The sequence below is a fragment of the Triturus cristatus genome, chromosome 1_1, assembly GCF_964204655.1.
Source record: "Triturus cristatus chromosome 1_1, aTriCri1.1, whole genome shotgun sequence".
Taxonomy (NCBI): domain Eukaryota; kingdom Metazoa; phylum Chordata; class Amphibia; order Caudata; family Salamandridae; genus Triturus; species Triturus cristatus.
The window spans coordinates 125673753-125690223 of record NC_140579.1 but is presented as its reverse complement, the minus strand read 5'-3'; the positions used below and the strand labels follow the sequence as shown (position 1 = coordinate 125690223).

The 16471-nt window shown below is 45.2% G+C and overlaps 1 protein-coding gene across 3 annotated transcripts in view; it reads right to left on the bottom strand.

Annotated features, from left to right (window-relative positions):
- Positions 1–12237, bottom strand: part of LOC146869755 (max-like protein X) — a 105642-nt gene extending 93405 nt beyond the window's left edge. The window contains exon 1 of one of the 3 annotated variants that reach the window (XM_085614184.1): positions 12163–12237. The gene's annotated coding sequence lies outside the window, so the exon portion shown is untranslated. The remainder of the gene's footprint in view (positions 1–12162) is intronic. The other 2 variants (XM_085614189.1, XM_085614187.1) reach the window with 2 other exon arrangements.
- Between the last annotated feature and the right edge of the window lie 4234 nt (positions 12238–16471).

The window sequence follows — 16471 nt, the reverse complement described above, 5'->3', positions numbered from 1 at the left end:
ATATAAACCTTCACTTCCACAATTACCAGTTAGACTCCCCTAATCACAGACGTCACAGTTTCATTCTTGATTACGACTGGAGATTCAACGTATTTTACACATCTTTACTTAAATTACACCCTCAAACGGGGGGGTGGGGGGGAGGCTGGGAGGGGGGTAAAATCGAGGGTTCCAGTTGCATCTAATATTTGCATAGTTTTATCCACTGTTGTAGCTTAGAAAAACGTCAGGTGGCTGTTTTGAGTTGTACAGCGATTTGTTTACGGACTTTGTTTTGAATTGTTTTGTTTGGTTAGGGTGCCATCATGACATTCGGTTACTGAGTCAAATTTGAACCTTTTCATGCTAAAGTGTTAGTGTTTTACAAAGTGTGGCTGGGATTCCAGGCCTGGTAGTCAATAGTGGTGCATCATACTTCATAGTTTTTCTAACGCTTCTTTTTTGTACTTATTTAATAAAACAAGGCACGTCTATAGAAATAATTTGAAATCATTGACATTGTTATACAAAATCAACATAGGTGCCTTAACCATGTGTGTAATACTTTCCAAGAAACATTGATCGAGTATCTCCTATTCTCATTTCAATCCCACATACACAAGTACTATGTTGAATATCTTGGACATGTTTAATTTACTGTGCAGAAGCGCGATAAACACCGGGATTGCACTAAAGTATGTTTCGCAACTTGAAGTCTTTCTTCATACATTATCGCTTCACCAATTGTTTCTGACCTGCAGAGGATAGATCACCCAGTGGGGACTTGTTTATTTCACATACACTATACTGTTCTGGTCAGTATGCTGATGCTCCTTAGATCATGCCCAGAAGTAGCCGTGGTCTGCTTTCGGTTTTGGAGAGTTCAAAAAATTTGCCGTACAAAACTAACCTGCATGCATTTCTTTTGCCACTACCTCTCCAGTGTTGTTTCTGCAGAAATTCTCTCCCTGCAACTCACTGTAGCAGCAGGTTAAGAATGATTTATAATGACCTGTGTTCATTATTGGAGGTTGGCAATGAAGCACCCGCTAAGTACTTCCGAAGTCTCAGGAGAGAGCCTTTGGCCTGCACAAACGTCATTGATTTATTTTACTGTTGTTCTTTCTACAGGTGCACACTTAAAGTATGGTGTGTCCTATTAGTGCTAGCAGTCACTACTGCGGTTTCTCAGATAGTTGTTCTTCATTATTTACATCGGATTTCACAGATTCTCTACTCATTCTTATTATTACACATCATTAAATATGCAGCTGTACAGTTGTAATTTGCATGCGCCCGCTTTCCACACAGCTTATTTAATTTACCGCCAAGTGATCGGACCAGAGCTGCTCTGAGCTGGAATGATTCTTCGATGAGTGCCCTAGCTGTCGTGTTGACTTTTGCTTTTTCTTTTTAATTCTTTTTCTCAGAGCTATTTGAACCTTAATTTGATACATTTTTTGTTGTCACATTTCTATTTAACTTTGAACCCATCTACTCCTCTCTTTCACCTTCCTTAATATTTCATGAGCTGTGTTTTCTCGCCCATCCATTTTCTTTTCTAAACCTCGCCATCCACCAGTCCGGCTGGGATTCCACACTTTCTTAATACATTCATTATTGTTTTCCTTTAATACGAGTTCAAGAACGCTTGGCACCTCTAAGCTTCTCCCTGTTGGTGATTTCTGTCTTTTGCGGCGCTTAAGGAGAGAGTTGTTGAGTCTTTCTTTCCTTTCTTCTATGGTGTTCGGGTTAAATGGTTGTACTTGGTAATTTCATAGCTGTGAAACAGCCGCATGACACGTTAGTGGTGTTTCACTGGTGCAGATAGTTGCCATACAGCCAGCCTTGCTAGTTCAACCAACGCCACTAAGCACGCTGGAAGTTATACCTTCAGAAGTCCCATTATAATACAAAGACTACAATTCCAACAATGCATTGGGGGTGTTGGCAACTATACAGTGGGCTGCCTCAACCACGTCCCACGGGCTCTTTAATTGTAATGCATGTGGAGTCATTTAGAGCTGTTCACTAGTGTTAACAGGGGAGCACGCTACATTTATGCTTGTTCTATCATCAGTGCCCATTAGAAAAGGAGGGACTACTTTGTTCACGCCTGTGTTTGAGAGGTTATGTTCTACTGCGTGCTGCCTGGTGCTAGTTTTATGAGCAAATTACTGCTCTAGGGGTACCAAGGAAAGACAAATGGGGAGAAATCCAATTCGTAAACAGTATCAGCCTTGATCTGTGAATGAGGCAGAAGAACTGCACAAATATTATCTCTGTGTCAAGGTGGGACAGACCCCATGGCACGGGCAAACCCTTAGCGAGCCCTAGATGTTTGAGCACTTTGCATGCTGGATTTATAAACTCATGATTGCAGTGAAAACCAAAGCAGAACTGCAAGTCCCAGAATGCAAAGTGCTGTGGGCTAAAGAAAAAAAACCAAGAACGGTGGAAGGCACCGCACACGGTATACAGCCACTTGGAAGGCATGCAAAGGTAAGCTCCTCATGCCCTAAATACCAATGGGTTTTCTAACCTGAATTATTTAGTATTAATTGTTAGGCAAAAAATAAACAACCTGCGCTACTTACCTACAACCACCTATGGTCACTAATTCTTACACGTCTGTGGAATGCGTCTCTTTCAAGTGAGACTCTCACGGAGTTTACTCGGTTTGAAAAATGGACCATTGTTGACAAAGGAAAAGCAATACCAGCCTACAAAGAGGTTTCTACATGGTACCTGTCTGACATCTGTGAGAGAGGTCAGTGCCTCTCCAGCCTTCTCAGGAAATTCTGACATTTCTCTCGCTTCAGCATACTCATCAAAGCTGGATGCAGGGTTTGTGAACATGGACTTTAATGTGTTAGACCCAGTACAGCAGTTTCTAAAGCCACAAGTCCAAAGTAATGAATGAGCCATGGCACACTTTTTAGGCCGAGCCTGGGCATCGCATGTGCTGCTCTGCCAGGCATGCTGTATTGTAGTATGGACTTAAAGCCCCGCCCACTCTCTGCCCATATTTGTCATTGGCTTGTGTCATTGTCTTTCGTAAATGCTGCCTTCTAATTCGTTAATAGGCTTTTTAGTCCCTCCTTAGTACCGCCTTGTCTTCATTTGTAACCTCCCATGAGGACTGGCCCTTTTTAGGTCTTGCCTACGCAGCGCACATGCACTGCATAGGAGGGGACCTCTTGGAATCGATTCGCTTTTTCGCCCAAAAACGTGCACGCTTTGCATTACTTTCAATGGCAACGCGTGCACGTTTGGCGATTCCCTTGCGGGAGCGAGCTTTGGCGACATGCGTTTGGTATTAACTTGCAAACAGATGGTGCCCCGGCTCGCTCCCGCAAGGGAAACACTTTGTGGGTCTGTTTTTTGGGGTTTTTTTTTGCTCGTCAGTTTCTGCAGGCACACTCCCCCCCCCCACTTCAAATAAACTTTCGTTTACCTAGCGCCACACTCGCGGCCTTGTGCGCTCTATTATTTCCTTCACAGCTGTACTTTTTTTCTCGTCAGTTTCTGCAGGCACACTTCCCCCACTTCAAATAAACTTTAGTTTTCCTAACGCCACACTCACGGCCTTGGGCGCTCTATTTCTTTCAAAGCTATATTTATTTGCTCGTTCCCGTTAGTTATTATTGCACGCTTCTCCTTGGCAGGGAAGCAAGGGGGGGGGGGGGGGGGGGGGAGGGGAAGAGGCTGGGCTGTAAATCCACGCTCGCTGCGAGTCACTGGGTCTCAGACATCAATGGGTACTGTGTTCAGAGGCAGGAAATGGATATTAAGGGGACAGAAGAGTTTGGAGTGACTTTCTAAAAACACAATGGCAGGCTGTGCAGTTTAGCAACCCATTGGCGAGAACAGCTCGCTGAGGCTGGTTCGTGAGAGGTAAAGAGCACAGCGCGGGAGGTCCTTGAGGGCCCGCTTTAACCTATTATTTTAAAGGGTGCTGACCACAGCAAGCAGCACCGCTGGGATGGGAGCGCAGTTTATTATCAGTGGTCAAAGGCCGATAACAAATGTGTTTCTAATGGCCAATAAAGCCCATTCATCATGTTCTGTAGGTCACTGGTAGGAGTAAAACTCACAGAGTGTGATTAAGAACGAGGGAGCCGCGAAACTCATGACCACACACCCCACGTAAACATGAGAATTTCAACCCCCCTCACATGTGACCCGTGGAACGGGGCACGTGACAAAAGCTCCGGGCCAGCATCATAGAAGCAATCATCTGCATGGAAACGTCCGACAAAGTTACACAGCATCACACACACAGGGGCTGTATGTACACTCTACTAGCTGCTGACAATGTGTCAGTTCGGTTTCTCAGTGCGGTTCTTTCGGTCTTGTTAGCTAATAACTGAACACATGGAGCGCGTTTTTCTTTTTTTTAATCAGTGCTGCTCACTCGTCTACAAACTATTATCAAAGACATCAGCTGCATCAGCTGTAAAGGGCACAGTATGACTGGAGTCATCGTGACTGAGCTGGCCTGTACTGTGTTGATGCTCACTCTGTCACTCACACTAGTGCCATGGATAAACACTTATAAGGTACCAAAGGCGAGACCTATTGGCTATGCCAATGCTTGTTTAACACAGACCTGGCTCAAAGAAACCCCACTATTGCCATGGCCATTCCCCCTGGATATTTGATGATCAGGAAGGATTGGCAGGTGGGCACCGGCGGAGGCATGGCCATTTTTTTAAGCATCACTTCTCCTGCACCATGGTTCCTTTAGAAGATATTGTTGGTGCCGAAAGTTTGCATGACAAGTGATGTTCTAAATACGGGGTGCTTCTTTTACGCATGGACAGCTAAAGTCTAAATTAAAAAGGATAATAAACAGGCTGAGTGCACTATGTAAAACTGAAGACATCAAGGGAGGCAGACTGTCACCGCGCGAGCAAGTGATCACTTTAAATAGTGTATGGTCTGCGCTAGTCTTCAGTACGGAGAAGTGCATGAAGTCATAACAGTCGACACTGAAGCATATGCATGAGCTCTCTAGATTCTTTTCACTTTGGTGCCCAGTAGCATTTGCAGGAGTTTATTTCGATAACAAGTATCATAAAAGCAATTTCATTCATACAAACCAAGAGTAAAAGAAAAGTAAAAATTATCATAAAAACAGTAGTAAAAACAAGTATATACATTAGATCCAGGGACAATATAAAAAAAATAATCTTGTTAATAAAATAACAATGATATTCTAATGCCCGATCCAAGAAATGTCATTTGCATGCTTAGTGATTTTTGAGTGCAATATAATAAGTGAATTTGATTAAAAAAGAGTAAAGAAAGATACTTCTTATACAGCTACTTGATATCATTTAAAAGATAGGGAGTAAAGGAAACCAACATTTAGTGATACATTCACATTTCCTTTTTACACTTCCCTACGCAAGAATTTAGATCTAATAAGCCAGATACAACCGAGGTACTTTGTCACACCACATACAAAAAGAGCTCTAGAGTCTGATTTCAAGGTCTGCAAGGCAGTAATAGGAGTTGTGGTGCCCAGTTGTCTGCAAATTGGTTTAAGCCACTTTGATCTAGCCCTCGAGTATACTGGACATACAAACAAAAGGTGGGCCACACTCTTTTGGTGCCTCACAACAAGGGCAATCTGCGATTGTCTGGCGTGGAGGACTCCATTTTGCAGTACGCTCACGTACCAAGAGGGAACCAACTCTAAACTGTATGTAGAGTGCCCTATCTCTTGGGATTTGAATAAAATCTAGGTACGGCTCTAAAAATGTGTTGTTTAAACTGATAAAATTCATCAGCCATCCTACCTAGATTTGGATTACTGAGTTCCTGCATATCAACCCAAAGCCAGTATGCTTTTTTAAGTTCATCCTTACTGGGCGGGTTCTGGCCTTCCCAACAATTTCTCAATCCCAATGCAAGCACAAGTTTCTTGACATTATTAAGCCAGCTAACCCTATGACAGTAGTCCAGACCAACTACTTCCTTGAATGCCGCGGCATAAATTGGCAAGTTCAGCAGTCCGTAGCATCCGGGCCCAATAAAGCAATGGCCTTAATCTAGCAATATCTTTAAAAGAATGTCTTATGTCACTCATCAAGGGCTTAAGTGGAACATCTGGGGGTAGGCTCACAAGCTCTCAAGAACTTATGTTCCGAACTGCAAATCTCTTGCACGTTGTTAAACCCCCACAGTTCTGCACCATAAAGGGCAGAACTTACTGCCTTTGCTACATAAATCGTGAGCGCTGGGGCAACAGATCTGCTGCATGAGCAACGATGTTCCCTGCCTATTGCCCCAGTCACACGCCTGTGGATTAAAAGCATCTTGTTAATGTGGGGATTCCACTGCATTGTATCAGAAAGTCGAATGCCCAAATAATCAAAAGTACTAACTCTTTCCAGAGGTATTCCACCCAGAGAGAAAATGTGCCTAAAGGGCTTATAAGGGTTGAATGTCATTAATTTGGTCTTCGAAGTATTAATGATCAGCCCCCTTAAAGAACAGAAGAGATGGAACCTGTCTAAAAGCTTCTGCAACCCGACCGGGGTCTTAGAAATCAACAAGGTATTGTCAGCTAAGAGGAGTGTGACTACCCTGTCTCTTGCCAGGGCCGGGGCGTCGGATGGAATTTCCTGAAGAAAACTAACCACCCCGTTCACATATAAAGAGAACAGGATGTGCGCCATGTGGAATATACATTTATGGTCTGACAGTGCAAAAACAGTAATCCAGTACCCTTAAAACCTTGTTAGTTCAACCTATTGCCAGACATGATCCACTGTCACTAATTTGCAAAGCATTCTAAAGTGTAACCGCTAGGTGAAGGAAGGGAGTTCTTTTTTGATGTTCTCGTTCGTTATTATCGAATTATTACGCTTTGTTTTTATCTTTACGAGACATGTCACTGTGAGAACAAAAAAGCACAGTGAAGGGGATTAAGGGGTTACCATGAATACTGAGTGTTATTATAGATGTGCACGCGGGGACTGGCTTCACTGGCTGCGGAAAAAAAAGTCCAATGAGTATCACATCGCCAGTAAAGCATCCTGTCCCCACGTGAACATATCTTCTGTCCCACCACGTGCACGCCTGGAATCCGTATCGATTCCAAAAGGCCCTCGCGATGGCGAGAGCAGCGCATGCGCTGCTCACGCCAGGCCGAGACCTAAAAAGGGGAGGACATTAACGAAAGTAATGGAGAAACAGTGGCGGCTGGTGCATAGAGGGCAGAAGAGCAGAGCCCCACAAGCACCAGAACTGACAGAAAGAGAAGCTGCTCTTTCAAGCTTCGACCATCGGAAAAGTAAACACACATTACTGACTAAATTGTCGCTTGCTTTGTTTTTATATCTGTGTCCTCCTGTGCTGCTAACAGGCAAATTGCGCATGTCAGCAGTAGAGAGGAAGGGGGTATTTGCAAGGTTCCATCTCTGAATTGTGCATGTGCCAGTGGCGCTTTTCATTTTAGCCTTCTCACACATTCACAACTCCATAGACATGCAGCGCATGCTCAAAACTGTGCTGCATGTCTATACATAGGAGCATGCTCGGGCGCGGACGCGTTTTTCGCAACATCGCCCAAGGCCCAATAAGAAGCCAGAATAAAGCTTAAGGAACAATTGACAGACACCCAGCTATAATCTGAGTTCTGATAGGAAAGCAGCACTCGGCAGGCTCCTGACTGGAAAATAAACTTGTTTCATCGGGTACTGCGCTTTCTACGTGTGATGCAGAGACAAGGAAAGTGAACGTTTTCAATTATTTGTCATGAAGGAATGGCTGGCTACAAAGTGGGTGATTGTTATAGGAAACAGGTTCCATAGGCATGGGTTTCTCGCCCCATGTTGATTGCTGAGTGACAGTGGAGCTCCAGAAAGGCAAAGTTCTACTGGCATTTTTCATATTATATTGTTAGGACAGTGACCATGTATGATAATATACTGCAACGCATCAGCTGCCTGGATGCACAAACACTACACAATGGAATGGACACTAGCTTACAACAGCCCCCGGAAAAGGTCACAAGAGTGGAGTGTGAGTTTTATTAAAATAAGTATTAACCCATGTTATATAGCACTTATGCCATAATGCCACTTTAGAGCGCCTAGCAGAGCTGAATAGAAATAGTTGTGTTCTGCATTCCATTTGGTAAAAAGAAAGCACAGCTGCAAGCAGTCACAGAAACCTCACCTCAAAGGCTTGGATTAACTCATCTGCTCATTTTCTGCTTTAAAAAGGGCCAGTGGGTGCTCTCTATATAAGGAGATATTTTACAGTCACATAATGAACTGCCACCCTCCTCAAACAATGCACACGATTCGAAAATAGTCAAATCAAATGCATTCTAAAATACTGCCTACCTTAGTAATAAGGTCAGCTCATATTCGACCTCACGGAGCATTGCGGAGAAAGTCATGCAGATTGACATGCGTACAAACTATGCAATTGGTTTTAGACACAGATATGGCATCTAGAATTATTCTTCCACAGCCAGTGATGGGCCTTAGGAAGTCAGGCGCATGTAGTGACGGATCTGAATGATACAGGCACAATAATTCACCAAACACCTTGTCAGTAATCACATAGCTCACTGCTGATTGAATGCTTGGTATGTAAGTGACCCAACAGTAGCATAGCAATGTTATGCAGTAGAGTTCCCACAGCCATATTGCCTTTAGTGAAGATAAAAAAAACGCCACACATCATTTAGTAGGCACCATCTGATCATAACTATCGAATTCTCCATTGTGAAACCAGCAAGCAGAGAGGTGGCATAATTTTGAAAGGGTCTTGCTTTAGGTAACATGCTTACCTTACAGTTTCATTGGGCTTTTCTTTCTTACTAACGCATGTAGTAGCATTCAGGAAGCATTTGCAAAGTGTATGTAACCACTGCACCAAAGTACAGAGCACACAAGCACGTATTGCTTATTATAGCAAAATAAATACTTTTTTCATAATCTAGTATTATAAATTCTGGGGGCAGGGGTGAATTGTCCTCATCACCTCAAAGGCAAATGCATTTTCAAGCTTATCTATCCCTTCACAGCAATGAATAGGAAATAAAAGGCGCTCGCTTGTGCAATAAAGAGCAATAGCTATGCTAAACCTATACTAGAGATACATACCACACACACACACACACACACACACAATTCTTCTACGTCTCCTACTACAGTGAAGTGCTCTCACAGAAGACAGATGGCAAAGTTTGTGTCTGTCAGTACGTTGGCAGGAAAACGCTGTGGTGGTGTGTGGTGAGGAGGAAGATCTATACCTTAGACATAATAGGGACATAGCCTGATTCACTGTGGCTATCCCTGGTGTACAGATGTCTTCTATATCACATTCTGAGTTTTCTATCCCTGGTATGAGGGAGCCCATTTTTCACATAGTGTGGGTATTCTGGAAATTATTGTAATTATGCCTAATAATTGCTTTACAGTGGCCTCTGCACAATGGTACATGTCTTTTACTTAATGTGGATATTCTTGATATGACTATTCATGTGACAGTGGTGGTGAAAACTTTGTCATGACAGCCGTGGAATTTTTTTAATGAAGATGATCAATAGGTATAAAACGACTGTCATTTATGACAGCAGTACATTTGAGCCCTTGGTGAAAATAGACAAGCTGATGTTTAGAGATGAATATATATATATATATATATATATATTTATATTTTAAGGCTTGTATTTGAGAGAACAGAAAATTAGGGAGGTTTATTGCTGATTTTGTTTACTTGATGCCAGGGGGCACTTTCTGTGATGGCTATTATTTTATGACTTGTGGGAAGCAATTTATTTTATCTTTAGTGATAAAGTGTTCTATGATATTATCACTACTGTTGTATGAGGCCCGAGCATGTACAACTTGTATAATATGTTTAATCTTGTATGCTTTGTCTAATTTGCCAATGACATTGCCGTATGAGCCTGTATTTTTAAACTCCGGTCTTCGACCTGTGATTGTATTACTTTAAATTGTGCTGCAAAATATTACTAACTTGCTACCATGTTTGTAATATGCCATTTGACTCTCTTTTTTCATAATATTTTGTTGGCCTACACCACAAAAACTCCTGTAGTGAGTTAGTCTCGCTGATCTTGCTTGCTCGCTCAATTATGTACAAGATAGTCATTTTCACTTCACCACTTTCAAAGTTCACCCGCCGCCACTGCATACTCTAGCTATAGTGACAGGAGAGAGAGAGAAGAGAACCAGTAAAGACGCTCCAATTACAGTAAGAAGCAGATAGCCCCTGGCCTTACAGTATCTAGTGTATGGTCAGTGGGGCATCCAGGTAGAGTCAGTTATCAGTTCAGATTCAGAGCAGACGAGCCATTTGTAGCCGATGCCACCAAGATCCTTCCATCGCTTCTTAGAACAGTGCAGTGGGCTAAAGTAAGGCAAAGGTAATTAGCTATTCACCCACAACATTCTTATACAAAGAACAATGAGGGCCAAACAACAAAGAAAGAAAGTAAACCAGCACAACTAAAATCAATAGACTGGTGCAGGTTTAATACTTTTGGGAACTCACACACTCTCCCAGTATCACACCTGGAAAGCTGTGCCAATGTCAGGTTTCCAGCTGTACTACTAGGAACGTCAAGTGTCCTGTGTGTACCACTGGCTCATATTTACTTTGTGTGAAAACCGACATAATGTCCATTTAAGCACAGGGGTAATCAAGCATGCTGGGCAAATTCATTTTTTTCTTCTGCTAAGAAAAAACATTCTTTCCTGTCGAGAAGTTTTTTTCCCCCATGTACCCATCAAATCTATGCATGCTCAGTTCCCCTTCTCCTCCTGGAAGGAGAGTTAATGCAGCCCTTTCCTAAAGTAAATCTATGGGGCATATCAACAACAACCGGCGATAATTATCGCTGAGCGCACTTAGCGCTCGGATAATTATCGCCGGCTAGCGCCTATTTTTATCGCTGAGATAGCGTGCTATTAGCAACGCTTATCTCATCAGCGATAAAAATCCTAGCGCTAACGTGAGATTATCGCTGGAAACCCAGCGATAATCTCACGTTAGCTTGTTGATAGGGACTCACAAACTTAGCCATGATATCCTCCTTCCATAGGATATCATGGCTAAGTCAGTCCTGAAGCAGGTGTTTATCGCTACTTTTCCTGACGCTATGCTTCATAGCGTTAGGAGAAATGTCGCTTAGCGACATTTCTCCTGTCAGGTTAGGAACGTCCACTTTGCATCTTATTAGAGATGCAAAGCTGGGCGTTAAGATTTTGTGCGCTAAAGCAAGGTTTCACGCGTTAGCGTGGCCTTGCTGATTAGGCGATAAAATTATCGCCGCTTTTCGGCCAAAAACGGCCACAAAAGCGGCTATAATTTTTTTATCGCCTGCTTGTTGATATGCCCTATGAGATTTCCCTGGTAAAGGAGATATAACACTTCCCAAATTATCAAAGCCAACCAGGCACTACAACCCCGACTTCACATTGTATGGGATTTCCTACCACAGCCTTTTCCGCACCGATAGCAGAAAAATATGCAGTAGTAAAACTATTAACCCTACCAGTAATTATTTTTGAACTCCAGGCAGAGATAAATGGAGGTTTGTGCGAGCCTATACGTATGTGTGCGGTCGGAAATTGTTTCGTGAATTGGACCCGATGTGACTCGAATGCCAATGTGCACCTAAATATGGGAAATGTGAAATCATGGCACTGTATCTTACCATGGTATGGGGAGAGGGGCAAGGCAATATATATCAATCTGGGACATTCTAATACGGACATGAAAATATTTACCTAACTGAGGCAACGTGAGTTAGCAATGTTAAAACTGTGGCAAGCATGAACGGTTCAAGAATTTCCTAGTTGCGAGTCAACGGGGGCTGGGAGGGATTTACTGTGCACCTAACCCTGCCACTGTGAAACTCTTTTAACATGCAGTAGAGCGTGGGTTAATCTATGGAGCATTGACTGGGGACGTGCAGCCCCCCTCGTTCGCACCCAATAATGGCGCATCCTCCCGCATCACAAGGAGGACTCAGAGAGCGCCTGTGGAAGTTTAGGGACAATGTCGGAAACTGGGCTGCAGCCGCCCTCCCGGGAGACCAGAAGCTACACGCCGCGATACTCGATGCCGCAAGGGATCGTTAGTAACAAACAGCGCCCCCCCCCTGTACCACCACCCACTACTCACAGAGAGCTTCCCTTCAACGCACCGTCGCAACTCTTTCAACGGATGTCATTTGTGAAACATTAGCTCTTAAGTTCCGGGTGGACTAACAACCAATCCCACGGCTGAACACATTCCTGGGTGGGCTGCTAACGTGTAAGGTGATTTAGGATTGGAACATTGAGACACACTCCAGCCAATCCTATTGCAGCATGCAGAGCTCTGACCAGCTAATTGGTTGTAGGTTGGGTGTCGAGTCTTGGCTTCGTCTGTCAGATGCCTTCGACAGTGATGAGTAGCAGTAGCCTCATTACTCCACATTCATTTTGAGTTTTTTAGGCGCTGTTTCGATTTTCCTATTGATGTGTGACACTGTCACAGTTGAAGTTGGTCCACAAGGTCAGCACTGTGAAGGTTGTGTGTCTCATCTGTGTGTCTTGTTTTCGTCTGTCAGATGCCTTCTGACAGTGGTGAGTTTTTGGATACCGAGGCGATAGCCTCATTACTCCACATTAATTTTGAGTTTTTTAGTCGCTGTTTAGGTTGTTGTAGTATGCTGCATATGGTTATATGCTCTTGCGCTACCAGCACGAGAGCTCATGTGTTGTTTTGATTGTAGTTCCAGTCGGGCCCTGAACGATGCGTGCCAGGATTCTACCAACGTTAATCAGTTGGTGGAGATCCTGGTATGCAGCGGGGGCGCCTGGCTGTGGGTGTCGTGATTCCACAATAAATCTTATTACCATTTAAGATTGCTTCCTCGTACCTCTCATATTTCAATTGGCGACAAGGACGAAGGACGAACCAACGCATCTGGCACCCACCAGCATGATTTATACTTTTTGTATGTTTTGTTTTTCACGAGCCTCCTCCTCACTGCTGCTACTCGCTCCTGCTGGCAATTTGTTGGCTGATGTACTCCGGTCCGCTTCCTGATTTCCGGACCGCATCCTCAGGCTTTTGGGGTGATTTCCTCACTCTCAGAGACGTCGCGTCTCCAACGCTCTGTTGCCTAGCAACGAGGGAAAGCCTCATCGAAGTTGACGCTCCTTGCTCATTACGCTCCACGTAGGCGTATCTTAGCAACGGAAGCAAGCTTCACGGAGGCATTTCGACGCTCATCGTTCATCACGCTACACGCAAGCTCCATCACGCTGTTGGCCACTTTAATTTACTTTCTTACACCGGTAACTCAACGCTGAAGGTTCTTCTCATTGCTGATCTTCTGATTCCAGGTAGGATCCAATCTTCACACCCCCACAGTGACAGGCACACTTTTATCTTGAGTACATTTCAGCCTGCGCTTTTCACGGTGACAGACACACCTTTCATATGCACTTTACAATTAACTTAAGTGCTGTTAATATCACTTTTGAACATTTCTGAAGGAGCTGTCTTAACCTTAATACACAGTCTTACTTGAAAAGAAAAATAATGTGACTTTTTCACCTCATTTTATTACTTTGTATTCAAAATCGTTCCATTCAATATAGCATAATAAGTCTGTAGGACCTGGGGTCACCAGTCCCTCAGGGGGTAGCGTGGCGCGAGCAGGTAGGCATCCAAGGCTTACGTGTAAAGTGACCATACAGCACTCACATCCACTGAGACAGGAAGCGCACGCAATGATTGACACCACACCAGTGAGGTTGAATAAAAACCAATTAGCTTTATCTAGATCAAAGTCAGGTTCTCAAGCATTTCATTAGACCGTTTCATTAGAACATTTCCATAAAACCCTAGACCAGGCATTTATTAAAGCATTTCACTGAAGCGCTCAACATAGCAGTTCATTACGGGCCTAAATATGGCATGTAAGCAAAGCGCTACACATGGCAACTAATCAAAGCGCTAAATATGGCAAGAGATCACAGCGCTAAACATAGCAAGTATTCAAAGCGCTAACTAGGGCAAGAAATCAAAGCGCTACTCATGGCAACTAATCAAAGCGCTAAATATGGCAAGAGATCACAGCGCTAAACATAGCAGGCAATCTAAGCGCAAGTCATGGCGCACAATCAAAGCGCTAAACATGGCATGGAATCACAGCACTAACCATAGCCTTTGATCAGCGCATTAATCCAAGCATTTCATTAGGGGATTAAACTTGGCTATTCCTTAAGGTATCCATCTTGGCCGTTGAGACAGTTATTGGGTTAGGCCCAAAACACTCCTCTTGCGAGGTACTCACTTAGCCCATCACAGGGCGAGGGTTGAGGGGGCCATGGCTGGTTCAATCCCCCCCCTTTCGGGGCAGTGGTGGGCCCACCGGGCTGAACAAGAGACGTCCCCGGGGGAGGGGTGGGTCCCGGGCCTCTCTCCGGCCTTCCGCCCTCCTCCCCAGGGGTTACCTTGATCTTCGGCCTCACACCGGGCCCTTGCGTCGATCCTCGGTCGGGCGGGGGCTCACTCTCCTCGGAGCCCCTCCCGCCAGGCGCGTGGGTCTCCCGGCGATGTCCGGGCCGAAGAGGACTCCGCAGGGCTCGTGAATTCCTCCTCCGAGGTTTGGGGGAAGGCGCGCCCGCAGCCGCCAATGGCAGCGCGGTCTGCGGGGGCGCGGCCTGCACAGCAAATTGTGAAGCGGCGGGGGCGGCGTTTAGGAGTCCGCCCCCGTCAGGTGACGCGGGACTTGGCTTGGCGACCTGGCGACCCTCGCTGGATGGTTTCAGGCCTAACGAGGCCTTCGCTGGATTCCGGCGGCCCTCTCCTTGCTGAGGGCTGCCACGGGAGATACGAACGTTGGGTCCCCACCAGGGGAGCGTGCCCTGTACGCGTTGGTGTCGGCGGGGCTCAGGATTCCGCAGCGGGCCCCGGGAGGTGAGCTTTGTGGGCAGCACTCCGGCAGGGGTGGGGACTTCTAGGCCCAGGGCTTACTCTGGGGTTGTCGTTTTGGCGCCCAACGCTCCCTTGTGCCCAGCGAAGGGCGAGCGCACCAGCTGCAGGCCGGACATGCCAGAGGGGCAGGCCACACAACGGTGGTGATTTGGTGAAGGGTTGGGGGATCCCAGGGGGAGCCAGGGGGGCGCAGGGGTGTCACAGCGCTGTTACCTGGCTGATCCCCCAGCAGTTCTGTGGTGAAGTTACAAGTTCTTCTTCGGCGCTTGCTGGCTCCTGCGCCCTTAGGACTTAGTTCCTTGAGTTGGTGACTGAAAAGAGTTCTTAGTCAGGCTTTGCAGGTCGTCCCTGGGTTTCCCTCCCGCTGGGCCAGATCAGTGGGCTAGTTCAGTGTTCCTTACGCAACTTAGAAGGCAGCACCTAAGCCCTGTCACTCCCAGTGGTATAGGTCCCTGACTAGGCCCTACCGCCTAAATCTCCTGCGTAGGTTCCCCCAGGTCAGCGTCGCCCCAACTGCCTGAAAAGTTGCCCTCCTTTCCTTAAGTATCCCCAGGTCAGGTGACCACTCTCTAAGGCGGCAAAAGCAGACCCCACCCTTATTCTAGAAGGTTCCAGCAGGTTCCAGGAGCTTCCCTACTCTAGCTATGGGAGAAAAAGGCGGGCTGGTGTCGCAACATTGTTGTAGGGTCCCAGCCAGCTCCTGGCAACTAGGGTGCTTCTAAAAAGACCACTCCGTAGTAGCAGGGGCCTGTGGCAGCCATACTGGGGGAAGAGAGCACCGGCACCTTAGCACTGATTAGCAATGGGAAGGCGCTCGGAGACCTTAGGCCAACGAAAAAGAGGGTGAAAAAAATGAGGCAAGGTCAAAAACACAGGGAAAGACCACCCTTGGGCTGACAGGTCTAACAAAGTCCTTTACAAATGTTGCTATTATATTAACCACAATTCTGTTTGCATAATTTTTATTATTTTCGTTTGTTTCACTTACCTATATTTTAGTTCTAATCATTTTGCCCATCCAATTCCTTTGATGGCCTCTTCTCAGCAATTTGCGCAACCTCCTCCTTTTTTACAACAACCCGGCAAACCTGAGATTCAATGGCGTCAATGGGTTAAAGCTTTTGAAAATCATATTGTGGCTATAGACGCTGTTAAATTTTCTCATGATCGCAAAGTTGCCATTCTTTATGGTTGTCTGGGACTTGCTGCGCAACATGTATTTGAGAATTTACCAACATTTCCCACACCAGCTGGTGAAGCTGGGGATGCGCATCATTGGAATCCTTATAAAGAAGCCGTAGCTCGCTTGGCAAGACATTATGACCAAGAACCAAACATTATGCTTGAGAGACATAATTTCCACAGGAGAAAACAGCGCGAGGATGAAACAGTGGATGAATACATTGCTGCATTACGTGTTCTTGCATCCACTTGCGAGTTTGAGGCAGATCCAGAAATATATATACGTGATCAATTCATATTTGCTTGCTATTCTAGA